The 13,934-nt window shown below is 37.4% G+C and overlaps 1 protein-coding gene across 5 annotated transcripts in view; it reads right to left on the minus strand.

Moving 5' to 3' along the window:
• Positions 1–13,934, minus strand: part of TRIM37 (tripartite motif containing 37) — a 115,027-nt gene that overhangs the window by 56,167 nt on the left and 44,926 nt on the right. The window lies entirely within an intron of this gene.

Consider the following 13,934-nt stretch of genomic DNA (forward strand, 5'->3'; position numbering starts at 1 on the left):
AATTTAGATTTCCATATCTTATATAGTATAAAACTCTCAAGTCTTCGAAGTCATTTTTAGTAAGAAAGTACTGCTATTGCAAGAAAGAGAAGTGAAAAAATAAAGATCATCAGAAGGAACATCCAACAGTAGCCATAAAGCTTCTTTTTTAGCAGAGATAAACTTTTAAAAGAAAAACCCAATACCTCAGTCTGCTATTTCTACTTGCAAAGGCAAAAGAAAAAATTACAGCTCTTTATCTACAAATAAACATGTACAGGCGACCCTTGAACAACCTAAGTTCGAACTGCAATGGTCCACTTAAATGTGAATTTTTTTTAAATAGTAAATATTATAGTACTACACAATCTGCAGTTGTTTGAATCCAAGGATGTAGAACCATGGATACAGAGGAACCCAGGATAGGGAGGGCCAACTGTAAGTGACATGCAGATTTTTGACTGTGTGGAGGGTTGGCGCCCCTAAGCCCTGCGTTGTTCAAGGGTCAACCGTATTTAAGTACCGTCAAATGATTTTTATATTAGTATCTCTCACAGTGCATTATACAGATTGATGGCACAAACTAATACAAAAGCTGTGATATTTTGTCTGCCTAATTATTATGGCAGTTGTAAGGCAAAGGGTGCCATTAAATGTCCAGAAATAAACCCCAATATCAGTGTGCAATTGATTTTTGACAAGGGTTCTGACTCAATAGGGAAAAAAGTTTCTTCAACAAACAGTGCTGAGGGAATTCCCTGGTGGCCCAGTGGCTGGGACACTCTGCTTTCACTGCAGTGAAATGTTCAATCCCTAGTCAAGCAACTGGGATCCCACCAAAACAAAATAAATCAAAACAACAACAAAGGGCTTCTCTGGTGGCGCAGTGGTTGAGGGTCCGCCTGCCGATGCAGGGGACGCGGGTTCGTGCCCCGGTCCGGTAAGATCCCACATGCCGCGGAGTGGCTGGGCCCGTGAGCCATGGCCGCTGAACCTGCGCGTCTGGAGCCTGTGCTCCGCAACATGAGAGGACACAACAGTGAGAGGCCCGCATGCAAAAAAAAAAAAAAAACAAAAACAAAAAACCCAAATGGTGCTGAGAAAATCTGATTGCTATGTGCAAATTTCACATACAAATTTCATATACAAAAATTAACTCAAAATGGATCAATGACCTAAATGTAAGGCCTAAAACTATAAAACTCTTAGAAGAAAACACAGGGGTAAATATTCATGAATTCGAATTTGGCAATGGATTCGTAGATTTGACTCCAATAGTATGAACAAGTAAAGAAAAAATAGGTAATTTGGACTTCACAAAAATTAAAAATTTTTGTGTATCAGAGGACATTATCAAGAAAGCAAAAATACAACCCACAGAATGGGAGAAAGTTTTCAAATCATATGTCTGATAAGGGTTTAGTATACAAAATGCAGAGAGAATTCTCAGAACTCAACAATTAAAAGACAAGCAACCTAATTTAAAAATGGAAAATAGACTTGAATTTCAGACATTTCTCCAAAGAAGATATACAAATGGCCAAAAAAACAAATGAAAAGATGTTCAATTTCACTGGTCATTAAGGAAATGCAAGTCAAAACCACAATGAGATACCACTCCATATTCACTAGGATGGCTATAAAATGTAATCTTAAAATGGTAGGAACAGAGAATGGTGCAGCCACTGTGGAGAACAGTTTGGTAATTTCTCAAAACCTTAAAAACACAGAATTAACATATGCCCATATAGAAACTCATACATGAATATTTATAGCAGGATTATTCGTAATAGCCAAAAGATGGAAGCAACCCATATGTCAATCAACAGATGAACTGATAAACAAATTGAGGTCTATACATACAATGGAATATTGTTCAGCCAATATAAAGGAATGAAGTTTTGATATATGCTTCAACATTTGGTGAACCCTGAAAACACTATGCTAAGTAAACAGAAGCCAAACATAAACGATCCCAAATTGTATGAACTTCTATATGAAATATCCAGAATAGGCAAATACACAGAGAAGAGTAGTTGTCTAGGATTGGGGGAAGGAAGGGATGGGTACGAGGTGTTCTAGGATGATGAAAACATTCTGAAACTAGAGAGAGGTGGTGACTGTACAACACTGGAAATGCACTAAGTTCCACTGAATTGTGTATTTTTTATTTATTTATTTTTGGCTGCGTCGGGTCTTCATTGCGTGCAGGCTTTTCTCTAGTTGAGGTGAGCGGGGACTACTCTTCATTGCGGTGCGTGGGCTTCTCATTGTGGTGGCTTCTCTTGTTGCAGAGCAAGGGCTCCAGGCGCACGGGCTTTAGTAGTTGTGGCGCATGGGCTTAGTTGCTCCGTGGCATGTGGGATCTTCCCGGACCAGGGCTCGAACCCGTGTCCCCTGCGTTGGCAGGCGGATTCTTAACCACTGTGCCACCAGGAAGTCCTTAAACTGTGTATTTTTAAATGGTTAATTACATATTATATGAATCTCACCTCAAAAAAATTTTTACTTTTATTTTAAAAATGAGTAGTAAAAAAATTCAAAATTCAGAGAAACAACCAAGAATATTGAAAATCTAAGGAGAAAGACATTAATGCAGATGGTTAAATACATCCAGGATCAAGACAGGTAAAAATTTTAAATCAATATAGAACACTTTTTTAAAAATCAGTTTTTTGTATGAAAAAGCATATAATGTTTGAAAAAAGATCATTGTTTCATCTGCATTAGTTCTTTAAAATCATGACAGAGATATACCTATGTTTCTATTAAATACCGCAATTAATCCAAGTTAAATTATTTATAGAGCATCTCAACCCTAATCTTAGATAAAACTAAAACCTCAAATTTGAATATTTCAACTTAAATTCCCTTCTTTTATCAAACTGAAAGTCTGAATGAATTTAACAATTATTAACTTAAAATTTTAGTCTCATTAATATTACTCCCCAAGGGAAAGTTCTACTCTTTGCTTAAGCAACTCAAAGAAATTTCCTTCTCTAAAACAAAAGTCAGATTAGTAAATACTGTTAAGAGTCAATTCAAGGATGTCACTCATGCACAAATTTCCTCAGAAAGCCTACATAGGTGTATTATAACACACACAGTGAGAAAGATATTTAAGTATAATGAAATTATGAAAGTACTTCTGCAGAGTCCCAAGTGTTATTAAAATCTACTAGATAATACAATGATTTACATTTTTATTTCATACTTTGACAGTAAAACTACCTCACTGTTAAACTCTCAATTTCATAATTGAATGACGTTTCAGTAATTAATAAGAAAGCATTCAAGACTCTTCTCTAGGCTTGCCGAAGTGTTAAGAGAATTAACAGGTAATAAGGGAATTCCCTGGCGGTCCAGTGGTTAGGACTCTGCGCTTTCACTGCCAAGGGTGCGGGTTCAATCCCTAGTCAGGGAACTAATATCCCACACGCTGCATGGCATGGCCAGAAAAAAAAAAAAGAGGATAAGATGTCTGTTTTTATCCAAATAGAACATTCTTATTAAGGTATTCAGATAATATCTAACAAATACACAAATTCTAATCTCTTTCAACCTTAGTATCCTGAATGATAATATTTCATTACCACTGATAATGTTATTACTGCTTATAAGACAATGTAAACTTTAAGTTCCTGAAGTATATATGTCAACAATAAAAGTACCCAAGATGAAACCTGTACCAAAAACAATAGAAATGTCAAAAAATCTACATACCAGTAAGAGAAGGAGAATCTTCCCAAGGCAAGAAACAGGTACAGACACATCTTGTTTTATTGTGTTTTTGCTTGATTGTACTTCACAGATATTACATTTTTACACATTGAAGGTTTGTGGCAACCTTACATCAAACAAGTCTATTGGCTCCACTTTTCCAACAGCATTTGGTCACTTCATGTCTGTGTCATTTTGGTAATTCTCACAATATTTCAAACTTTCACATTATTATTGTTACATCTGTTGTCATGATCTGTGACCAGTGACCTTCGATGGAATTGTTTTGGAGCGCCACAAACCACATCCATATAAGATGACAAACTTAACTGATCAATGTTACGTGTGTTCTGATTGCTTCACCTATCAGCCATCCGTCCCTCCTCCCCGCCCATCTCTTTCCCTCTTCTTGGGCCTTCCTATTCCCTGAGACACAACAATATTGAAATTAGGCCAATTAATAACCCTACAATGGCCTCTAAGTGTTCAAGTGAAAGAAAAAGGTCACATGTCTTACTTTAAATTAAAAGCTAGAAATCATTAAGGCTAGTGAGGAAGACATGTTGAAAGCCAGGATAGGCCGAAAGCTAGGCCTCTTGTGCCAAACAGTTAGCCAAGTTGTGAATGAAAAGGAAAAATTCTTAAAAGCAAATTAAAAAGTGCTACTCCAGTGAAAACATGATTAAGAAAGCTAAACAGTTATTGCTGACATGAAGAAAGTTTTAGTGGTCTAGACAGAAGACCAAACCAGCTACAACACTCCCTTAAGCCAAAAGCTTAGTCCACAGTAAGGCTCTAACTCTCAATTCTACGAAGGCTGAGAGAGGCAAGGAAGCGGTAGAAGAAACGTCTGAAGCTAGCAGAGGTGGTTCATAAGGTTGAAGGAAAGAAACTGTCTCCATAACATAGAAGTGCTGATACAGAAGCTGCAGCAAGTTATCCAGGAGAAGTAAATGCCTGGATCTGAAGCGTCCAAGGGCAGGTTGACTCTCTTGTCAGGAGCTAATGTAAGCTGGTGACTTAAAAGTTGAAGCTAATGCTCATTTACCATTCTGAAAATCCTAAGGCCCTTAAGAATTATGTTAAATTTACTCTGCCTGTGCTCTATAAAGAGAACAACAAAGCCTGATGACAGCCCATCTCTTTACATATGGTTAACTGAATATTTTAAACCCACTTGAGATTTACCGCTCTGGAAAGAAAGATTTTTTGCAAAATATTACTGCTCATTGACAATGCACCTAGTCACCCAAGCGCTCTGATGGAGACGTACAAGGTTAACGCTGTTTTCATGCCTGCTAACACACATCCATTCTGCAGCCCACAGATCAAGGAGTAATTCAGACTTTCAAGTCTTAGTATTTAAGAAATATATTTCGTAAGGCAATAGCTGCCGTAGACAGTGATTGCTCTGATGGATCTGGGCAAAGTAAATTGAAAACCTGCTGCAAAGTATTCACCATTCTAGATGCCATTAAGATCATTCATGATTTGTGGGAAGAGGTCAAAATATCAACATTAAGGAGACTTTGAAAGAACTTGATTCCAAACCTCACAGATGACTTTGAGTAGTTCAAGAATTCAGTGGAGGAAGTAACCGCAGATATTGTAAAAATAGCAAGAGAATGAGAATCAGAAGTAGAGCCTGAAGATGTGACTGAATTGCTACAATCTCATGATAAAACTTTAATGGATAAGGAGTTGCTTTTTATGGATAAGCAAAACAAACAAACAAACAAACAAAACAACAGGGTTTCTTGAGATGGAATCTACTTCCAGGTGAAGATGCTGTAAAGATTGTTGAAATGACAGCAAAGGATTTAGAATATTACATCAACTTAGTTGATAAAGCAGAGTCAGGGTTTGAGAGGATTGAATCCAAATCTGAAGAAGTTCTACTGTGGGTAAAATACTATCAAACAGCATTTCATGCTACAGAGAAATCATTCATGAAAGGACGAGTCAATCAATGCAGCAAACTTTACTGTTGTCTTGTTTAAAGAAATTGCTACACCCACCCCAGACTTCAGCAACAACCACCCTGATCAGTCAGCAGCCATCAAACACTGAGGCAAGACCCTCCACCAGCAAAAAGATTATGACTCAGTGGTGGTTAGCATTTTAGAGCAATGAAGTATTTTTAAATTAAGGTATGTACATTTTTTTTCAGACATACAGCTAGTGCACACTTAATAGACTGTAGTATAGTTTAAACATACTTTTATATGCACCAAAAAAGCAAAATATTCATGTAACTTGCTTTATTGTGGTGGTCTGGAACCAAACCTGCAATATCTTAAAGTATGCCTATATATAGGAAATAAATTAATCAAGAGACAAGAAGAGAACCAAGATTAATGGTAGCAACAGGGTTATGAACAAAATCCTATAATCACTAAACTTTTTATAATTCTGCCTAAGATCAACCACCTTCCCAATCACAAGGGCTGATTTCAGGAAATAAAACAGAGCTTGGTGGTTAAGAACAAAGAATACAGAGAAAGAAAAAATGTTAAAAAGACTGTACCTTAACAATGCTGAACTCGAGTGAATAACTTAGCTATGGTATTTCCACCTGTGAAATGGGAGTGATAAATAGCATTTAACAGCTCACGAGGTGGTAGTAAAGCAAAATGAGTTATACAAGGCACAGTGCATAGCACAAAGTATATATTCAGCAGAGGTGAGCTGTTATAATAACAATACAGGTAAGTCCACTGATTCAGAACACACAGGAGATTTGGAACAGAGCTATGACTAAAACATACTTACAACTCAGAGGCCAGAATCCTTTCCATATTACTAGCATTATTCGTAGTTTGACTCACCAGTCATGGCAAGAATATTCTGCACTAAAGTTAGTCTATGTCACAAGTTGTGTCACTGGGGGTCAGTTCCCATGATCCTTTCAGTGATCCAAAAAGTCAAAACTATCGTCGTGATAACGCTAAGATGTTATTTGCCTTTTTCGCAGTGTTTGACGTTTGCACTAACGGTGCAAAAGCAACGGTAGTTAAAATGTACCAGTAATCATTATATTCACTGCTACACACTTTCAGATGGGAAAAAAATTTTTCAATGTCTCTCAAGAATGTCTTTGGGCTTCCCTGGTGGCGCAGTGGTTGAGAGTCCACCTGCCGATGCAGGGGACACTTGTTCGTGCCCCGGTCCGGGAGGATCCCACATGCCGCGGAGCGGCTGGGCACGTGAGCCATGGCCGCTGAGCCTGCACTCCGAACGGGAGAGGCCACAACAGTGAGAGGCCCGCATACCACCAAAAAAAAAAAAAGAATCCACCTGCCAATGCAGGGGAAACAGGTTCGAGCCCTGGTCCGGGAAGATCTCACATGCCGTGGAGCAACTAAGCCCATGCCCCACAACTACTGAGCCTGCGCTCTAGAGCCCGTGAGCCACAACTACTGAACTCGTGTGCCACAACTACTGAAACTCGCACGCCTAGAGCCCGTGCTCCGCAACAAGAGAAGCCACCACAATGAGAAGCCCACGCACCTCAACAAAGAGCAGCTCTGCTCGCCGCAACTAGAGAAACCCCATGCACGGCAATGAAGACCCAACATAGCCAAAAATAAATAAATAAAATAAAGTTTTTTAGAAAAAGAATGTCTTTGAAGAAGTAGTAAAAATGATAGATGTTATTAAACCTCAATGCTTGGTGTCACAAATGGGAAATATACATAAAGTACTTATGCTGCATTGTGATATGCAATGGTTGCCTTGGAAAAATCACTTTGTTCAGCTGAGTTCCAAGATCATCAGTCACTTTTTTTGTGAAACCTCAAATTCAGAGAACTGACAAACAATGGTTATTTGGTTGTGGATACCAAGCAGACATTTTCTGTGCCAAAACAACTAAGGAAATGAACTGTCAATGTTTGTTGCCAATGATAAAACACACTTTCAAGTGAAAAAACATAATCCTGGAAAATTTGTATGTACCGCATGAGCTTAAAAGCTTTCCAATACTTCAAGACTTTCGTTGTGAAAACGGTGATATCCATGAATGTGACTGATACTGCATAATGAAATGTGTCAACACTACTTAGTAAGTTGTTATTTTCCAAATGATTATTCCATGTTGTTACAAAATCATGCATGAGTAAAAGATCCATGCAAAGTATAAGACAGACCAATGACATGTTACCAATGAGTAAAACAGCTTTAATGAAGTGTAACTGAAATGTATAATTTGGTAAGTTTCACACATTTATATATACCCATAAAACTATCCCCATTATGACAATCAAGATACTAAACATATCCATCATCCCCAAAGTTTCCTCTGCCTTTTGTAATTCTTCCCTCTTACCTTCTCCCTCCACCTTCCACCCAACCTTAGCCCAGCCTGTCTGATCGCTAAGCAACCACACACCTGCATTCTGTCACTATAGATTAGTTTGCATTTTTCTAGAGGTTTATATAAGTGGAATCATATATATCTGCTCTTTTTTATCTGGCTGCTTTCACTAAGAATAATTAATTTAAAAGTCATTCCTAGGGATTTCCCTGGTGGTGGGTAAGACTGCGTGCTTCCAAGGCAGGGGGCCTGGGTTTGATCCCTGGTTGGGGAACTAGATCCCACAGGCATGCTGCAACCAGGAGTCTGCATGCTACGACTAAAAGATCCTATAACTAAGACCTGGTGCAGCCAAAATAAATAAGCAAATATTAAAAGAAATAAAAAAAAAAAGTCATTCTCATTGTTGCACGTATCATTACTTTTTATTGCTGAGCGTTATTCCACTGTATAGACATAACAAAATTTGCTTATCTAGTCATCTGTTGGTCGCAATTAGGGTTTATTTTATTTGGCTATTCCAAATAAAGTTACCATGAACATTTCTGGAAGTCTCTGAATGGACATCTAGTTCCTTTTCTCTGGGGTGAATATCTAGGAGTCGTTTAGCTGAGTCACACAGTAAGTGTATGTTTAACTTTTTTTTTTTTTTTTTGCGGTATGCGGGCCTCTCACTGTTTTGGCCTCTCCCGTTGCGGAGCACAGGCTCTGGACGCACAGGCTCAGCAGCCATGGCTCACGGGCCCAGCCGCTTGGCAGCATGTGGGATCTTCCCGGACCGGGGCACGAACCCGTGTCCCCTGAATCGGCAGGCGGACTCTCAACCACTGCGCCACCAGGGAAGCCCATATGTCTAACTTTTTAACAAATCACCAAATGGTTTACAAAAGTGGTTGTATCATTTTACATTCCCACCAGAAACATATAAGACTTCAAATTTCTCTATATTCTTGCCAACACGTGGTATGATCTCTGTAATTAGAGCCACTCTAATAGGACACAGTGGTATTGTAGATAAATTTCTTTTTTTTTTAATTTACTATTTTTTTAAATTTTTCTTTATTTTATTTATTTGCTTTTGGCTGCGCTGGGTCTTCGTTGCTGCGTGTAGGCCTTCTCTAGTTGTGGAGAGTGGGGGCTACTCTTCGTTGCGGTGCACGGGCTTCTCATTGCAGTGGCTTCTCTTTGTTGCAGAGCATGGGCTCTAGGAGCGTGGGCTTCAGTAGCTGTGGCTCGCGGGCTCTAGAGTGCAGGCTCAGTAGTTATGGTGCACGGGCTTGGATGCTCCGTGGCATGTGGGATCCTCCTGAACCAGGGATCGAACCCATGACCCGTGCATTGGCAGGCAGATTCTTAACTACTGCGCCACCAGGGAAGTCCTGTAGATAAATTTCTGTTTCCCTAATGACTTATACTATTAAACATCTTACACAGGATTATTTTGCCATCCATAAATCTTCTTTAGTGGGGTGTCTGACAAACTATTTGCCCTTACTGAAAAGAGACCTTGTTTATTTTTTTATTGTTGAATTTCAAATTCCTTATATATTCTTGATACAAATCCACATAATTTGAAGAAGAGAACTTTACAATTCTCAAGATGCCTAATTTACAAATGTGTTTCTTTATGGATTGTGTTTTTCCATTGTAACTGAACTATCATTGCCCAACCCAAAGGAAAATTTTCTCCTATGTTGTGTCCAGTAAGTTTTATTGATTTAGGACTTAAATCTAGGTCTATGATCAATTTTCAGTAAGTTTAAGTATATAGTGTGAGGTATGGATCCAAGTTCAATTTTTTTGCATATGTATAGCCAAATGTTCAAGCACAATTTGTTGAAAAGACTACACTTTCCCCATAGCACTGTTTTTGCATCTTTGTCAAAAAATAGTTTCCTAATGAATGTGTGTTTATTTCTAGAATCATAGTACAGGTATCCCCCATTTTTGAACATTCTCTTTATGCCACTTAACTTTTACAAAAGAACCTACACTAGTACCTGTTTTTGCTAACCAAAATAAATCTGAAGAGAAATTTTGTTTTTACAAAAAAAGCTGAAAAGTGAAAACAGCATTCAGTGCTTATTTTGTAGAAAGCCATTATAGAGGCATGCTCCAAGCAGCAAGAGCGGCACCGCCAAGCTCCTTCCCTGGGAATCATACCCAGCATCTCAGTATCAAGCCGCCATAGCTTTCAACTAACTGTGTCTGTGAGTATCTATGCTTCGTCCTGATATATTTTGTGCATCCATTAGCAAGATATGTCCTAAGGTAATTGTTCCTTCAGTTTATGCCATTTCAGCCTACGAAAGGTTTCACAGGACCGCTCTCCTTTTGGACAGTGGAAGAAATCTGTATATTCCATTCTTCATCTGTCTATTCTTATGCTAATACTATGTTGTATTATGCTGATGCTGTGGCCTTATTATAAATCTTAGTCATATAGTATTAGCCCTCAAATTTTGTTGTCCTTTTGATTTCAATGCTTTTCTCTACAGCATTTGTTTATTTCACTGCACTCTTTGATCTTTGTTATGTCCTTTCTTCTGTTTACTTTCCATTTAACTTCTTCTTTCTAGTTTATTAAAGTAGACATTGACATCACTGATTTAAGGTCTTTCTGCTTTTCACTTACGTAGGCATTTAATGCTATAAATTTCCCCCTACCTACTGCTTTAGCAGCATTCTACAAATTCTGGTATGTTGTGTTTTCATTTTAATTCAGTTTAAAACACTTAAAAAGAAACTCTCATAATCTCCTCTTTGATCCAGGGGTTATTTAGAAGTGTGTTATTTAACTTTAAAATACATCGGATTTTCAAAATATCTGTTACTAACATCTAAATTAACTCCATTATGGTAAAAAAACAATCTGAATGATTTGAATACTTATGAATTTATTGAGACATGTTCTGTGTTCCAGAATATGGTCTTTCTTGGTAAATATTCTGTGCACACGTAAGAATAATTTGTATTCTGCTACTGTTGGATCACATGGTCTATAAATGTCAATCAGGTCAGGTTGGTTGACAGTGCTATTCAAATGTACTATAACTTTGATGATTTCTGCCTACCTGTTATATCAACTGAGAGATTAGTTTTTGTCTATTTCTCCTTATACTTCTATCAGTTTTTGTTTCATGTATTTTGAAGATCTGTTATCAGGGTATAAACAGAAAATGTTTATAGTCGTTATATGTCTTCTTCATTAACTGATCCTTTTACCACTATGAAATAAAGTTCTTTATCTCTGGTAATATGCTTTTCTTTGAAATCTACTTTGATATTAAAACAACAGTTCCAACTTGGTTTTGATTAGTACTAGTATGGTATATCTTTACATTTAAAGTATGTTTCTTGGGGTTAGCATACACTTGAGTTTTGCTTTTTTAGGCAATCTGACAATCTCTGCCTTTTAATTGGGGTGTGTAGACCATTTATAGTACCACGTCTTGGTATCTGTCCCATCTGTTTTTTGTTACCTGTTATCTTTTCCTGCCTTCCTTAAGATTAGGATTTGTTTCAATTTTATCCCCTTTGTTGCTTTATAAACTAAATGTCTTTGTCATTTTAGCAGTGGCTTTGTAGTTTATAGTTGTGGGAGGCTGAACAGTGTCCCCAAGATATCAATATCCTAATCCCTGGAACGTGTGAATGGGAATATACAGTTGTGATTAAGCCAAGGATCCTGAGATGAGGGGACTATCCTGGAACATCCATGTGGACCCAGAATGTAACCATGAGTGTCACCGTAAGAGAAAAGAAGAGGAAGATTTGACAGACACAAAAAAAGATAAGGCCATGTGACCAAAGGCAGAGACAGGAGTGACATGGTCACAAGCCCAGAAATGCTGGCAGCGAGCAGAAGCTGAAGGGGGCAAGAAATGGATCTCCCTTAGTGTCTCTGGAGCTAGTACAACCCTGCTGAAACCTCGATTTTGCCCTAGCAATAGTTTTTGGATTTCTGGCCTCCAAAACTGTGAGGGAAATTTTTCCTATTGTTTTAAGCTGCCAAATTTGTGGTAATTTGTTATAGCAGGCAACAGAAATAGGATAGTACGTATGTTTAACTTAGCACAGTCTAGCTTTCACTGTTATTGTAACACTTCACATATACTGTCAGAATCTTACATTATACTTCCATGCTCTACTCTTTTGGCCTTTATACAGCTGTTGTTATCATGTATTTTGCTTCTACATAGGTTAAAAATCCCAAAATACAATGTTATAATTTTTGATTAAACAATTATCATTTAAAATTACTTTGCTAACAGAAAATAAATTTTATTTAACCAGGCAATTTCCATTTCTGATGCTCTTCATTTCTTTGTTTAGATTCAGAGGTCCAACTGGTATTATTTCCCTTCTATCTGTAGCATGCACTTTAACATTTCTTATAGTCCAGGCCTGAAAATGTCTTAGCTTCACTATATTTTTTAAGATATATTTTTGCTGATTATAGAATTCTAGGTTAATATTTCTTTCTTTCAATCCTTTAAAAATGTTGCTGTATTATCATTTCACTTGTACTGTTTCCAGTGAGAAACCTGATTTCACCCTTATCTTTGTGCCTCTAAATATAACATCTTTTTTTTCACTGTCAGTTTAAGATTTTTTTATCACTGGCTTTGAGCAATTTGATTATCATGTGCTTTGGTGTTTTCTTCATGTTTCATGTGCTTGTAGTTCACTGAACTTCCTCGATCCATGGATTTAATGCTTTCATCAAGTTCAGAAAGTATTTACTTTTTTCTTCCCATCCCCTCCTTTGAGGACTCCAGATATCTGTACATTAAGCTACTTCAAGCTGTTTTTCAGTTTAGGAATTCATTTTTCTATGTTCATATTTTGAATAGTTTCTACTGCTAATGCCTTCAAGTTCATTAATCTTTTCTTCTGCAATGTTTAATCTGTTGTTCATGCCATCCAGTGTATTTTTCATTTCAAATATAGTTCATTCTCAAGAAATTCAATTTGGGTCTTTTATATCTTCCATATCTCTATTTAACTTCTGAACAAATGGAGTGGTTATAAAAACTGTCTTAAATATTCTCTCGTAATTCTCACATGAGAATCCAGTTGTCTTTTTTTAAGCCATACAAAGATTTCCAAAAACACAAACAGTAAAATTTTTCTCATCAAATATTATTTTGCTTTAGAGAAAGTTACTATTCATTGAAATGTTATTTATGTTAATATGCAATAGGTTATAAGTGAATTAATTTTTAAAATTTGTTTCAATTTCTAATTCAGAAAATACCAATAGATATAACCCACATTAAAAAAAACAAAAAAAAAAACAGTTCTTTCTCAATTTAAATTAACTGATTACTCTCCTCAGTATTGGTTATATCTTCCTGCCCCTTTGCATGCCAATTAATCTTTGACTGAACAACAGACATTGTCAACTTAACTTTGTTGGGTGCTGGATATTTTTGTAATCTTATAAATTTTCTTGCGCTCTGCTCTGGGATGTAGTTAGGTTACTTGGAAACAATTTGATCCTTTCAGGTCTTGCCTTTATTTGTTAGATGGGTCTGGAGCAGTGTCCAGTCTAGGACTAACTGTTCCCCACTAGCGAGGCAAAAATTTCCTGAGTACTTCACCTAGTGTCCCATGGATTACAAGTTTCTCCACTATAGCGGTAGGAACTGACACAGTTACTGGCACCAGGCACCACTCCCTCTAATCCTTTCAAATGGTTATTCTCCCAACCTCAGGTAGGTTTCTTCACATGCATGCCCTACTCAGTACTCTGCTGATATTTGAAGAGAACTCTCTACAAGTCTCTGGAGTTCTTTGTGCAGCTCTCTCCTCTGGTGTTCTGTCCACTGCACTCTGGGTGCGCTGGTCTTCCTAGACACTCAGCACTGTCTCCTCAACTCAAGGAGTCAGCCAGACTCTTGCAGTGTGCCTCCAC

Source organism: Neophocaena asiaeorientalis, unplaced genomic scaffold, assembly GCF_003031525.2.
Source record: "Neophocaena asiaeorientalis asiaeorientalis breed wild unplaced genomic scaffold, Neophocaena_asiaeorientalis_V1.1 scaffold327, whole genome shotgun sequence".
In the NCBI taxonomy this organism is placed as follows: Eukaryota; Metazoa; Chordata; class Mammalia; order Artiodactyla; family Phocoenidae; genus Neophocaena; species Neophocaena asiaeorientalis.